The sequence below is a fragment of the Berghia stephanieae genome, chromosome 5 (genome assembly GCF_034508935.2).
Source record: "Berghia stephanieae isolate SIO BIC M18660-M18661 chromosome 5, UCSD_Bste_1.3, whole genome shotgun sequence".
In the NCBI taxonomy this organism is placed as follows: Eukaryota; Metazoa; Mollusca; class Gastropoda; order Nudibranchia; family Aeolidiidae; genus Berghia; species Berghia stephanieae.
This window is the reverse complement of record NC_088364.1, coordinates 8,886,985-8,903,050: the sequence shown is the minus strand read 5'-3', so window position 1 is coordinate 8,903,050 and position 16,066 is coordinate 8,886,985. Positions and strand designations below refer to the sequence as shown.

General features: G+C 35.7%; 1 long non-coding RNA gene across 2 annotated transcripts in view; it reads left to right on the top strand.

Annotated features, from left to right (window-relative positions):
- Nucleotides 1-4,777: 4,777 nt before the first annotated feature.
- Nucleotides 4,778-16,066, top strand: part of LOC144972377 (uncharacterized) — a 39,517-nt gene continuing 28,228 nt past the window's right edge. The window contains exons 1-4 of one of the 2 annotated variants that reach the window (XR_013645356.1): nt 4,778-5,168; nt 6,268-6,317; nt 8,624-8,782; nt 9,998-10,087. This is a non-coding gene — a long non-coding RNA (uncharacterized LOC144972377). The remainder of the gene's footprint in view (nt 5,169-6,267; nt 6,318-8,623; nt 8,783-9,997; nt 10,088-16,066) is intronic. The other variant, XR_013645357.1, reaches the window with a different exon arrangement.

Here is a 16,066-nt window from a genome sequence, read left to right as displayed (position 1 = left end):
GGCTTAGGCTTTTGGCTTGACTGCGGGTTTCATACTGTTTGCATTAGGCTGATCAAATCGAGACATGAGGTCTTTCACACTTTGCTGTCTCTCGTTGCTGTTTGGGTGATCATACTTGCTCCAGATTCCAGAAGCGCCGCCGATGGGAGGACAGAAAAGAATTTTTTAAAATCATAATGATGAAGATGATGATAATGATGATGATAATGTTATATAAACTGTGAATTTACAGAAACATATAGAAACAAGATAATGACAAAAGATGACAATTTTATTGTCATAATCTTTTTTTTTTCAAAATTATGGATTAACTAAAAACCACTTTTTAAAATGTAAAAAAAAAAAGAAAAACTGTTGCTATGAGTAGAATTGAAATCAAAAATACAAAAAAGTTCTTGATTGAATAAGAATTGATTTCAATCGTGCTTAGATTTGATCTCAACAACAAAAGACACTGGATTCATCTTATGTAACTGTGTACTCATCACTTAGACCACACATGGAGTGGGTGAGAGAGAAAAAGTGAAATTTATCCTTTTCATTTCATAGGTTACAAATTTGAATCCCTCAATGAATTTATGAACATTCCTATACCCTCTTGGGAAAGCATTTCTCCACCTTTAATTTGATTTCATTATTCAGTTTTAAAAAGTCGATTCATAACGGTTGAAAAAAATACACATCTGAAACTCTTAATACAAAGATGAGAATAGCGCACATAATAAACACTTTACCATTTTGAAAAGTTGATTTTTAAATATATACTGAATAGTAAAGAATCCATCCCATTTTAACTCTATAGTCAAATTCAAGTTCAAATTAACGAGATATATATATTCTTTTTTAATAAACAAAAAACAAAACAGCCAGCAAAAATTGCCAGTATACATAGTAAATTACATTCCTGAACCCATGTTAATTAAGTAGCATGATTAAATGTTGTTCGGAAAAGGTTTGTTAAGATATATAAAATATTGATAAAACAATAAAAATGCAAAAGATTAAAGAGAACTAAAGACTATATTCACTGATGCCCAAATCTAATATAATTACATATGATGAGTAAGTAATCGAATCAAACAAGTATTGATTACCATTTATTGATTAAAGTATATTAGACCAAGCCTACTTTTTAAACAAATAAATAAATTAATTAATAAATAATTCATGCCTATGTTGCGCTTTTAAGCTCTACACTATAGGTAGAAAAAAAAGAACATAGAGGGAGAAAAATTAATAATTTCCTGACAATTAAAGTCATATATTATTGTCCTAATTTCTCTAAGCAAGAAAACCTGATACTTCTATAAAGTCGAAACAAAACAACACAGGGGGACAGTATCAGTAATGCTTAGCTTAAATCCACTCCCTAAAACACAAACTTTATGAGGTTTTAAAATCTTATTTTTTTAAAAATACATTGTTTCATTTTCCTAATTTTCTGTATGTTATAACTTCAGTCCAGGCCATTATCACAAAGTGCGCGGTATGTAACAAAGATGTGACTAGGGGCTCACTAAAACTATAGTTGAATTCCTCTGTTTTCTTGGTGACAATGATAATAATAATAATAATAATAATAATAATAATAATAATAATAATAATAATAATAATAATAATAATAATAATAATAATAATGATGATAATAATAATAATAATAATAATAATAATAATAATAATAATAATAATAATAATAATAATAATAATAATAATAATAATAATAATAATAATAATAAATGGCATTTATATCGCGCTTTACCTCGTTGTCACAGGCTCTCAGCGCTTTACGGTGATATCAAACAAGTGTTGGAAAAGTGATACGAATTCAATTTAACAACAACAAAATATGATAGTTGTATTTCATCTTATGACGTGAAAAGATAAAACTTTAAACGAGATTTGAAAGTTGTCAACGAATCCGAGCATCTCACATGGTGGGAGAGAATTCCAATAATATTAATATTGAGTTTAGATGTCAAATTAGAATGTAATCGAACTCTGGTAGCTAAATGTCAAATGATTCATATCTTCGCTTGCATACAAAAAATTATCGAAAAGAAAAATTGATTCTTTATGTACTATTTATAGTTTTCAGCCATCTTAACACACAGCAGTGTTTATGTAGCTGGGTCTGTTACATATGGCAGAAAGTCCTATGCCAACGTATTATATTATCCAAAACAATTGCTTCTGTCCGTCGGTACAAAACAATAAGTTTAAAGAATAACATTCGCTTTATTCATCCCTAAAAGGTATTATATAGATAGTTCGAAGATGACGTCACTTAGGTCTTTGTTATTGTTTTTTGCCATCCGCGTTTATGAGTAATACTCACTGAACTGTATTAACCCGACTATAAACGTTAATGGATACACACAGTTTTGAGTGTTGGTCCGTTATACTTCCGGATGGCAATGTTGTGAGCTTCTTAGCCAAGCGCATACTATCTATAGTGGGCAGGGAGGTACATACTGCGTCTTCTATCCCCCTATTTCTGTTTTCCAACATGCTTTCTGTCTTTGTCTTGGACTGAGATTGCTTGGTTTTGTCCTGGCCCTGGCCGGATGCTCTGGCTGGGAGGGAAACAGTCAAATGTATAGTTAGTTTTGGGAGATGATATTTTTTTCCATGTAAATCATCTTTCTGTTATGCACTGTATTATGTTTTGTTTACGAAATATATATGGTTTGTAAAACATTTGAGTGTATTCCTCTCAGTGGGGACTGTGCTTGTGTCTGGATGAGACTTTTAGTGATCTCAAACTAAGAACTTTGATAGTATGCTCTTGGAATCTACATCTGTTTCTTATTTGAACCAATTCCCCTTTGTCTTACCTTTTCTTGGGTACTTTAATTGTAATTCTAGAACTTTTAACTATCCCATTTTCTTCCTTTTTACTGGCGCTGATATGACCTTAATGTGGTGCAAACATGGCCGTACTATAGTTATGTCATGGATGCAAGCGCCGTAAAACCCTTAAAAACAAAAACAAACAAAGAGCTTTAGAACGGGTCTTAGCTATGGTTTTAGCCAACAGTAACTCTATGTAAGACGAGACATGCCGCCTGTTATGCGATATTACATTTTTTTTCCGACAGAGACAACGCTGTTAACGGCCAGATATTCATTTTACACCAGAGCACGGTGAGAGAATTTTAGTAAAGAGCCTTCCACAACAACTCTACAATGCACCGCACAGAGCGGGTCTCGAACCCTGGACCTTCTGATCCGAAGGCGAGAGTCATACCACTAGACCACATAGCCGCACAACGTATCTGTGTAGCGCTATTGTATCAAATATTAATGATTTTTGGGTTGGACTGTCCGAATCAAGTCAGGGGGCGTGGTTATGTTTCTGTCCACTATAGAAGCAACGAACCTGACGCCATTCAGCTCTTTGTTATTGCTAAAAGTCTTGTGTGTTGATACATTATGTCCGGCTGGCGGATGTTGTATATTACGTAAACTCATAGCATCAATGAACGTTCAAAGTTACACAGATTTCTTGTGTTGATACATTATATCCTGCTGGCGGATGTTGAGTATTTCACCTAAACGCATAATATCAATAAGTTAGTGGTTTATGTTGTTGACTTGGGTTTATAGATAGTATGCAGATGACGTCACTCAGGCCTTTGTTATTGTTTTTGCCATCCGCGTTTGTGAGTTGTTCTCACTAAACTGTATTAACCAGACTATAAAAGTTCATGGTTACACAGAGTTTGTGTGTTGGTCCGTTATACTTCCGGATGGCAATGTTGTGAACTCTTTGGCCAAGTGCATTCTATCTATAGATAGTAATTCTCACGAAACTGTATTGACCTGCCTATAAACGTTCATGGTTGCACAGAGTTTTGTGTGTTGGTCCGATCTGCTTCCGGATGGCAATGTTATGAGTTTCTTAGCCAAGCGCATAATATCTATAAGTTAACGATGGCAAGGCTCAGTGTCCTCTGTTTGCGGTGTAATTTGTGAGTTCTGTTCAGTTCATCAAATCTATTAATGCTATCCGTTGAGTTGATCAACCCTTCATATCAGCCAGTAGAATATAACGTGCCAAAACACAAAACAATGTGAAACCTTAAACGTTAAAAGATAGTATGCGCTTGGCTAAGAAGCTCATAACATTGCCATCCGGAAGAATAACGGACCAACACACAAAACTGTGTGTATCCATGAACGTTTATAGTCAGGTTAGTACAGTTGAGTGAGCATTACTCATAAACGCGGATGGGAAAAAACAATAACAAAGACCTGAGTGACGTCATCTTCGAACTATCTATAGATAGTATGCAGATGATGTCACTCAGGCCTTTGTTATTGTTTTTGCCATCCGCGTTTGTGAGTTGTTCTCACTAAACTGTATTAACCAGACTATAAAAGTTCATGGTTACACAGAGTTTGTGTGTTAGTCCGTTATACTTCCGGATTGCAATGTTGTGAACTCCTTGGCCAAGCGCATTCTATCTATACAATTTAGTAAGAACAACTCATAAAATCTGTTGGCTAAAAACAATAACAAAGGGCTGAGCAACGTCAATTTCGTTCCTTCTTTTCTGTAATATTATGCCTGAGTTATTCCCAGTAGTTTTCATTGTGTTTGAGACAACAAAGGGACAATCGGTGATAAACACAATGGGAGCGATCTTTATTCATGTTTTCGTCCAATCTAGTCATCGATCACATGGTTTGTTGCTGTACAACGATTGTACATTTCTCAATGTATCTAAACACGCTGCTTAGTTTATGAAAGTTGTAAACATACCCATGTTCCAAGTCAATAATAAAAAGCGCACGAGCACGTGTGTCAACAAGTTGAAATGTATAAAAAAAATAATAAAGCAACAGTTCTGCAATCCAATGTTGCTGGCTCTCTTTCCTAATCACGATAAAGTGTGTAGTGTGTAGTGTGTAGGCGTGGTGGTTGGTGGCAAACGTGCTTGGAGCTCGGCTTAAAAGCCTTGTTTAAATTTGCAATCTCTGACATTGAATAAAGACATAATTTATATCTTAATTTTATTCATATTTGAACAGGACATCTTGTGAAATAGTTTGTGAAAAGTGAAATTTACTGGACAAGGATTTTGTTCAAACTGTGATACCGTTTTCAAAACATATCATATACAAAGATTATTCTTATGGCTGAATTGTTTCCAAGAACTAATGAGGTAAGATCTTCACACCTTGATCACAAAGAGCTGTAATTATTGTATGATTTTGTGATGCTGAAGCTGTGTAAAATGTAACCTTATCATACATATAACATGTGGGAGCCCTTCCATTACACCACCGCTCTCTATGTCTTTATTTTATTACGGTTGTGATGATTTCAAATTGCGCATTCCTTTTTAAATGAAAATAATGGTCTAGATAGCTTGAAAGAGTAAAGTTGTCCTTTAGATCATTAGTCATTCGACCCGTAGAACCAGAGTTTATCCCGATTTCTATAGCGTCAAACTAACAATAACAATTGCTTGCTACCCTTTTGATAGGATTATTATTATTATTATTATTATTATTATTATTATTATTATTATTATTATTATTATTATGATTATTATTATTATTACCATCATCATCATCATCATCATCATCATCATCATCATCATCATCATCATCATCATCATCATCATTATTATTATTGTTGTTTTTGTTGTTGTCGTATTATTACTATTATTATTATTATTATTATTATTATTATTATTATTATTATTATTATTATTATTATTATTATTATTATTATTATTATTATCCATCCTATTAATGTTCACTATCAGCATCGCTTCACTGTGTTCACTAAACTGACCTATCGTATCAAATCGGTTTTAAAACCAGTTACCAAAAAGTGATCCAGAAAAGTTAGATTTTAGTTTGTGACACTTTAAAAACAAGATAATGACTATTTTGTCTTCAATAAGATATACAAAATTTGCCAAGTTTTATTTTTTTGATAAAAAAATAATTTCCCAACATGTAAATTATCTTGACATAATACAGTTTTGAGGCAGTGAGTCACAAATTGCCAAATCTGTAGATAAAAATAATAATAATTATAATATGTTTACTGCGATTAACGTGAAGTTGGATGATAATCGTACGAGATTCGGTCAAAGGGAGGTAATATATGAAATTATTGCTTGTCGGCTTTAATAACATGGATTATGTCCCATGGTCGACAAAAGAAAAATAATGAGGTGACGAAATACACTTGTGGATCGGGACACGATACCTGTGATATGATAATACATTATTATTTTCTTTTGACAGAGACAATGGTGCGCCAGTTAGTAGGTACTCAATGTTACAGCGGAGAGAAGGTGAGTAAAGAATTTACGCTCCCAAACCAGAGACCTACACGTACCAAGGCGACTGTACGGCTATGTGGTCTTGTGGTACGACACTCGCTTTCGGATCGGTAGGTCCTGGGTTCGAGCCTCGCTCTACGCATAGCTGAATCCTCGAAAAAATCTCTTTTCTCACATTCTCTCACCGTACTCAGGTGTAAAATGAGTACCCGGCCGTTTACAGCGTTATCTCTGTCCGAAAAAAATGCAATATTGCTTAACAGGCGTCATGTCACGTCCTACATGCTGCATGTTGCTATTGACCAGTGACCCCTCGTAAAATGCTTTAAGCACGTTTAGTGGATATTGCACTATAAAAAAGCTCAAGTTTTTTTGTTTGTTTGTTTGTTTTTTTTTGGGGGGGGGTGGGGGGGGGGGGTTGTTGATTTTTTGGGGTTTTTAAATTTTTTTTTACTAAGTCGAGTGTCATAACTACCACCCCTATACGTGGTGTTGTTTAAATTTTAACTGTTCTTGTTGATGGCTGAAAAATAATTTGTGCCCGAATGGTTTCTTGTTCAATGTTTTGCTCTTCTCTTACTCTTGTTTTATCCTTTCTTTGTTAAATACCCTTTTTGTAAAAGTTCACAGAATCTAGCAGCTTCCAACATTTTAACACCAATAAAACGGGTCACATTTGTAACCTATAAACTCAAAATGGTATTATGAAGGAAGATATTGATAAAAGAAGGACGAAGTCAACCAGATACCTAAAAGTGATCGTATTCGAATTGAAATAATCATTTCTAACCTTAAGATTCTACATCTACATTTTCTTAATGAAACATATGTATTAATAATAATATTAACTAAAAAGACTCTACATTAATACATTTTTGAGATGCTGGTCACATTTTTGTTGTTTTTGTGGGGAATATTTTATTAGGGATTTTTTGTTTGTTTGTACGTGTTTGTTTGTTTTTGTTTTTTTGTTTTTGTTTTTTGTTTTTTGGTTGTTTGTTTTTATTTGTTGAGGGGTGGGTGTTGTCGTTGTTGTATAGTCTAGTCTGAACGGAGTCAAATATACAGGGGCGTATCCTGTCAATAAAGATGAACGGGGGTCACTGTGGGGTTGTCGTTGTTGTATAGTCTAGTCTGAACGGAGTCAAATATACAGGGGCGTATCCTGTCAATAAAGGTGAACGGGGGTCATTGTGGGGTTGTCGTTGTTGTATAGTCTAGTCTGAACGGAGTCAAATATACAGGGGCGTATCCTGTCAATAAAGATGAACGGGGGTCATTGTCCCAGCGGTCTAAATGTAATGGTCACTGTGGTTGGGAGGGGGGGGGGGGGGAAGCTGTCCCTTATGTGCTCTCGTCCACTATGTGGTTTAGTGGTATGATAATCACATTCGGATCGGAAGGTCCAGAGTTCGAGACCTGCTCTGATCAGCACATGGTTGAGTCTTTGAAAAGGGCTCTCTACTCACATATTCTCACTGTGCTCAGGTGTAAAATGCGTACCTGTCCATTATCGGCGTTATATCGGCCCTTCCTCCCCCCCCCCCCCCATTACAAGTACTATCAGCTCACAGGCCTCATGTTTTATCTTACATTTTTAACTATTGCAGTTGGCTAGAGACCCATTGTAAAGCGCTTTGAGTACGTTTAGTGGATATTGCGCTATATAATAATAAATGCTCTATGTAAGACAATGTATCACACCATAGATTGTAGCCCTTGTCATCTCATAGCCTGACACCTCTCTAAATCCCCAAAAATGACGTCACAGTACAATGCGACAATTTCCAAAAGAAAGTGTAAAGTGAGTTGTCGTTCGTAGTGCCCAAGAAAACAAATGAAATGATCCCATTGGTTGAACGATTGGATACAGCTCAATGTTAGCTTTCTTTTGGTGATCGTTGGATTTGTTAAGTAGTCCTTCAGGGCCATTGAGCTCGTGGTGCCGGAGTTCATCCCTGGTTTCTATAGTCTGAAACGGACAACAGCAATTGCTTGCTACCCTTTGGGTAGGACACACAAGTCTATCGCAAAGTAGTTTCTGTTGGATCGAACAGACCCAGTTACCTAATCACTGCTGGGTGGACAGGAGAGTCAGAAAAAATCTGGACTGCACCCGGGATCGATTTCGGTCCCTTTGCGTGTGAAGTGAGTGCTCTACCAATTGATCTAACGGAACCCCCGTCGTCACAATTTAATGTGATGTAGTTTTGTTTGTTTGTTTGTTTGTTTGTTGTTGTTGTTGTTTTTTTTTGGCAGAGTCAGACAGATTTAATTAAGACTACGGACAGATCCCTAATTTACGTTGTCTTCCACAGATGGGCGTGAGACGTTCTTAGACGTGTACGGCAAGGACGTGACGATGACGTCCACGGTGGCCTGTCTGTCCACCAAGCTTTGCTGGTTGAATTGCCGGGTTGTTACTGATATATCTCGAAGTGGAAGACCGTGTCTTGTTTTGGTGGGAAATTTATCCTGTAAGTGGACTATTCAGAAAACAAAGTAGTAAAGACGATACACTCCAGCACGATTTCCTCGAACTCATTCGGATGTCCCGAAATGTTTCCTTATTATTTGTTGTTATAGTTCCATTCCTTCCTCGAACTAATTTTTACCCCAAACACGGGTTCCTCGAACTAATTTTTACCCCAAACACGGGTTCCTCGAACTAATTTTTACCCCAAACACGGGTTCCTCGAACTAATTTCACCCAGCCATGTGAAAAATTATATTAATTTAAGGATTAAAATAAAATGCGACCTGTGATTTCGACTATTGATGATTGACTGTGACATTGACAGTTCCATATCTGTGTATCTATCTACTATCTTATCACATCCCCATTCGTTCTACTCGTAATTTGAATACCACGCGTCATGATTTGCTAATGCTTGGCTACGACAGTAAATGAATGTTGTGATACAGCCCCCCCCCCCCTCCGACCACCACCAACTTTTTGTAAATATTATGTATAAAGCTATCTCCCTCAACATGGGCAATAAAGTAAATAAATAATAAAGTTCCCTTTATTCATCCTCAAGCTGAAATTTGTCTTAGGGTCTATTCCAAAGACTGGAATAGCCCAGGTGTCAACCACAGCTCAGCGCCGCAAATTGAGCTATACTGACGGCCACATATCGCGATGAATATTCGAACGAGGTATCTTTCGGGTTTGAAGCTAAGACCATACCGTTGAGCCGCACTGCCACCTCTCCCCTCTCCACCAAGTTGTTTTGGCAAGGCACGGTTACATCGAACTGTTTTACATGTCCCGAGGAGTTCTGGGAAACCTTCCTGGAGTGTATGTGATAATAAGCTGCTAGAAGCTGTGGGCTGTAAAAAGTAATGAACAAAAAATGAATATAACAGTTTTTAAAAAGGGAACAAAATACCCTTTACTCAACGTTTCAGGTCAAAACCTTCTTCAGCCAACAACATAAAAACAAAAAAGACATAAATACATTACTAAATTCCCGATAGACGACAGAGAAATCTACTGGGTGGGGTTCCTGACCTCCCATAGTGGGCAGGGAGACACTGTGTCTTCTATCCTCCTACATCCGTTTTCCAACATGCTTTCTGTCTTTGTCTTGGGATGAGATTGCTTGGTTTTTTGTCCTGGTCCTGACTGGGAGAGATACAGAGGTGGTTTGAATTCATTTTATAAATAGCCTTTTCAATTTCCTTCACAGAGTCACTGATGACAACAATTATCTGGTGGCCATTTTCAGTATAAACAACAACATCATCAAGCTATAGAGGAATGGAAAGGCTACGACAAGGTTTGTTTGTTGTTTTTGATTATTTCGTTTTTTAGATGAATAATTTTTACAAATTATTATTTTTAAACAACTGCGACTGTTGAAAAGTTCAAGCCATCTGAGACAGACGCCTTAACCACTCGGCCATACCATCCACATGAATGACGACGCATATTATGTATACATAGCAAGCTACCATTCGACCATACCATCCACATGAATGACGACGCATATTATGTATACATAGCAAGCTACCATTCGGCCATACCATCCACATGAATGACGACGCATATTATGTATACATAGCAAGCTACCATTCGGCCATACCATCCACATGAATGACGACGCATATTATGTATACATAGCAAGCTACCATTCGACCATACCATCCACATGAATGACGACGCATATTATGTATACATAGCAAGCTACCATTCGACCATACCATCCACATGAATGACGACGTATATTATGTATACATAGCAAGCTACCATTCGACCATACCATCCACATGAATGACGACGCATATTATGTATACATAGCAAGCTACCATTCGGCCATACCATCCACATGAATGACGACGCATATTATGTATACATAGCAAGCTACCATTCGGCCATACCATCCACATGAATGACGACGCATATTATGTATACATAGCAAGCTACCATTCGACCATACCATCCACATGAATGACGACGCATATTATGTATACATAGCAAGCTACCATTCGGCCATACCATCCACATGAATGACGACGCATATTATGTATACATAGCAAGCTACCATTCGACCATACCATCCACATGAATGACGACGCATATTATGTATACATAGCAAGCTACCATTCGACCATACCATCCACATGAATGACGACGCATATTATGTATACATAGCAAGCTACCATTCGACCATACCATCCACATGAATGACGACGCATATTATGTATACATAGCAAGCTACCATTCGACCATACCATCCACATGAATGACGACGCATATTATGTATACATAGCAAGCTACCATTCGACCATGACATCCACATGAATGACGACGCATATTATGTATACATAGCAAGCTACCATTCGACCATACCATCCACATGAATGACGACGTATATTATGTATACATAGCAAGCTACCATTCGACCATACCATCCACATGAATGACGACGCATATTATGTATACATAGCAAGCTACCATTCGACCATGACATCCACATGAATGACGACGTATATTATGTATACATAGCAAGCTACCATTCGGCCATACCATCCACATGAATGACGACGCATATTATGTATACATAGCAAGCTACCATTCGACCATACCATCCACATGAATGACGACGCATATTATGTATACATAGCAAGCTACCATTCGGCCATACCATCCACATGAATGACGACGCATATTATGTATACATAGCAAGCTACCATTCGGCCATACCATCCACATGAATGACGACGCATATTATGTATACATAGCAAGCTACCATTCGGCCATACCATCCACATGAATGACGACGCATATTATGTATACATAGCAAGCTACCATTCGACCATGACATCCACATGAATGACGACACATATTATGTATACATAGCAAGCTACTATCCCTCTACTGATTTGTGGTTTCAGTATTTTAAAAACTTTTATTGATATTTTATTTACTTTACTTATTTCTTTTCATATTTCTATGTGCATTACTAATATTTTCGTATTCTTTAAAAAAGCGTCTGTGTACAATCAATGTTTGACTATACACAATATGTCTGGATATTTTTATTGGTCATTACACTCCGATGCGTCTGTTTATATTCACAATGGAAGTAAAGAGGGTTGTACGCGACATGTCGTACAAAACTAGAAGGAAAAAGGGAGTTCAAAAAATAAATAACCCAATAACGCATCCAGTTGCCTACTTAATTCATTAAAGAAAAAATAATCTGGTTATTCAAAATTATTACTTTATATCCGTCTTATAATTGTAAAATTCACACGAGCGTTGGGTAATGATTATCGGACGGTGACAGGGACAGAAAAACGCAAACAGAAAAGAACATTTAAAAAATAATCAAGTCAAACATGGAACGATTGAAATGTTTATTAGACAAGTTTTGACAAATTATGCGATAACTAACGTAATTTTACAAGTTATATACGCTGTATATTGATTAAATAAGACGGGACCCGTCCTACAAGATTATAGTAATTAATTAGTTAGGGATGTTTGTTTGTATGATACAGGAAATAGTACAGTACATAAGGGCTAAATGCAGGGAATATTCCGATTGGTTCATGCTCAGCAACGCACGAACCATGAATTGAGATTGTTGTCAATCCCTGACAGGCTTTAAAGAGGACATTGGCTTTTTGGATTGTGTGTCATTCTTGTCATGGTGACCTGTTTAGCCTCATGTGCATTTTACCGACGCTTTCAGTTCTGCAGTTATTATAAACCTACGTGTTCTGTTTTGTACTTTTTCGAGCTGTTCCACCTCCTTTTACTCCTAAGGTCCCAAACTCATAATATTCTAAACTTGGCCGTACAAATACTTTCTAGTAGTTTTTTCTCTCTGATGCTCCTTGAACAACTAAGTACATTTATTCGAAATAATTCAATTTTAATTTTGGCATTTTTATTTTTTATTGTTATAAACTTTATCGATGTGGCGGTGCCTCGACTGCTGACACAGGGGGGGGGGGGGGGTAAAGAATTTGGTAAGTAGACCTGCAAATGTGCATGGCCCTGCTGACATAATGGGGGTAAGGGTTAAAGGTTAGGGTTGGTGGTGCTAGTTCTATGAGACTGGGGGAATGTGGTAAGTAGACCTGCAAATGTGCATGGCCCTGCTGACATAATTGGGGTAAGGGTTAAAGGTTAGGGTTGGTGGTGCTAGTTCTATGAGACTGGGGGAATGTGGTAAGAAGACCTGCAAATGTGCATGGCATTGCTGACATAATGGGGGTAAAGGTTAAAGGTTAAAGATTTTAGTACAAGTTCTATGAGGCAGGGGAAATGTAAGAAGACCTGCAGATACTAGTTGACAATAAAAACAGACAACCCTAAGAATTTCTATTAACTTATTTAAAATGCACAAAACTGCACCAGAATTGAACATAGGACAGTATAATAAGTCATGATTTCCCTGGCAAAGAGCATACTTGGCTTTTCATGATTGATGGCTTTTATAAAACAAAGCCTTTTAAATCAGCAGGGCGACAATTTAAAACAAATTCAACACTACCAGGAGAAAACCTCAAAGCAATACGAATTGAGACGGGTTTGTCCATTTAAACGGTTCTCATCTATCTGTAGATAATCACTTCACATAAAATGTTCCAACCTGTCCCACTTCAACTCGCTCTTTGATTTTTTTCTTTTCTTTTATTGACATTGATATGACTTGTTTATAAATAACACTTAGACATCATTAGAAAAAGTTTTGTTTTTACTGTACAAAACTGAAGCTTTTTACATTTTGCCTTAAGTTGAACAGAACGTCAAAGCGTAACAACTGTGTTAGTGCAGGTAGACAACACCAATGAAACACGAATACAAGTGTACTTTTATACCATCAGCAATCAGTAACCTGAACTCCTATAAAAAGGCACCTTAATTAATATATTATCAGAAGTAGCTTTGGTATGAATGAATGAATGAATGAATGAATTTATATAGCGCCTAGATCCACAATGTGCTCAGAGGCGCTTTACAATGCAAATGAAACACAACAATAAATTTATAATTTAAGCATAAAATCTATCATATTGGAATAGCATTGATCATTTTGTAATTTAATTACCATGCATTGTGATACACGATGAAAATTTAGGATATCTATAACATGTAGGCCTGATAGAAATTTTAAACATCAAATGATTTTCTAAAGAGATGTGTTTTAAGTTTCTTTTTAAAGTTTTCAAACGTCGGACATTTTTTGAGGGATGATAATTGGTATTAGAAATTGTGTATAAATTATAATGACTGACATCATATGAAGCATTCATATTATTATCCTGAATACCATCAAGCGTTGAATCAGAAACTGTGTGTAAATACTGACTGATTTTTGATGCCTTAATATTATTATCCTTATTACTGTCAAGATTTGTATCAGAAATTATGTTTAAATACGGCCGGACTGACTTCTGATGGCTTAATATTATGATCCCATTCAATATCACCATCTGTGTCTGAAATTGTGTGTAAAATACTGATTTAAATCGCAGTAAGTTAAGCGTGTATGTGTGTCTGTGTGTGCGCGCGCACATGTATACGTGCGTGCCCCCCCCCCCCCCCCCCCCCGTTATGACCTAATGTTTACCGTACACTGTATGTTTGAACGCGCCGCTTGACTGTTATGTGTATGACATGAGTTTGTGCTGTTTGTAGAACATTGTACTTGTAAACACAACACGAATTGCTTTTCTTCTGGACAATAAAGATTATTATTATTATTATTATTATTATTATTATTATTATTATTATTATTATTATTATTATTATTATTATTGAATACTAGATAACAACACCAAAAACATGTTCTTTTTACATAAAATTAAAATATATTACATAATACAGTGGATGTGGAAACACAGAGATAAATTTAAAATAAATGAAATCTATAAAATTTATGAAGGATCTATAATGACAGTACAAAGGTTAGGAATTTTAAACTTTTTTGGAACTATGTAAAAACTTAAGAGAATATCATGTATAGGTTCTCTGATAAATCCAAGCAGAGATGTATCCACAAACGACAATGAAAATTCTGAACTATTAAAATACTATATTTCCAGTGTTTTTTTTTATATAAATGAAGATATTTCAAACTTTCCAACTATTCCTGTTAGAAATAATAAATTTCTTCGAAATATTGATATCGCACTTGAGATGATTTTACAAAATCTTCTTAAATTAGATCCCTCTAAAAGTATTTGTTCCGATGGTCTTTGTTCCCATTTTCTCTAATGCTTGGCTCATGAGATATTTTCCACTCATTTCACATGAATGGTTAAGGAACAATGGAATTATTTGAGTAAAAAATAAAAATAACCAACATACTGGGCACACGAAATTAAGGCAAATTTTACCAAATACGTGTCACTTGTATAAACATTGCATTAAATACCCGATTAAAACCCCACTAAATAACAATTAGAGAAACTCGAGGACAAAAAAATAAATAAACAATGTTTTAACTGACGTGTACATATATGCAGGTCTGACAGCACTTATGGCCCTAGTTTAACATTGTTGTAGTGACAATATTTTGCATCATTTTTGAGATTTCCATTACAACAATGAGCCCATAATGAATTGGGTTATCAGACCTACTAAAAAGCGCACGTCAGTTTAAAGTAATTCATGAAACAATGATTTTAATAGCGATTTCCTAAGATATCGTGAGTCATGTATTAAAGACCAATTTTTTCTTCACTACGAACGAATGCATTGCAAACTGTTTCCATGGAAACGGCGTCATCTTGATATTTCAAAGTTATATCTTCCAAATTTATTCCATCGACAAATCAAAAACAAAATTTTGTAATATAGCAAGAAAGATATTAGTGATTCTCATATTTTTGGTCGCCAACTGTATGATACAAGAATATGATATAACATAGTGTTATATAGCATAACACAACATAATATAATACAGTGTTATATAATACAATGTAGCGTAATATGAATATAATATATGGTATAATACACGATATATAGATTGTGTTATAAAACAAAAACGAAATTCCGCCAAACTGAAGGGAATAATACATGCATCTGTGTAAGACCAGCCATGTTGTATGGATTAGAGATAGCGGCTATGACAAAGAAACAAGTTAAAGATGTTGATGTGGTAGAAAAGAAGATGTTGAGCTGGTCACTTGGCTGAACAAGAAAAGACAAAGTGAGAAATAAGCGAATTCGAAGAAATTTCTGAAGTGGATAATGTATCAATAAAGATGAGAGAAGATAGATTGAAATGGTTCGGGCA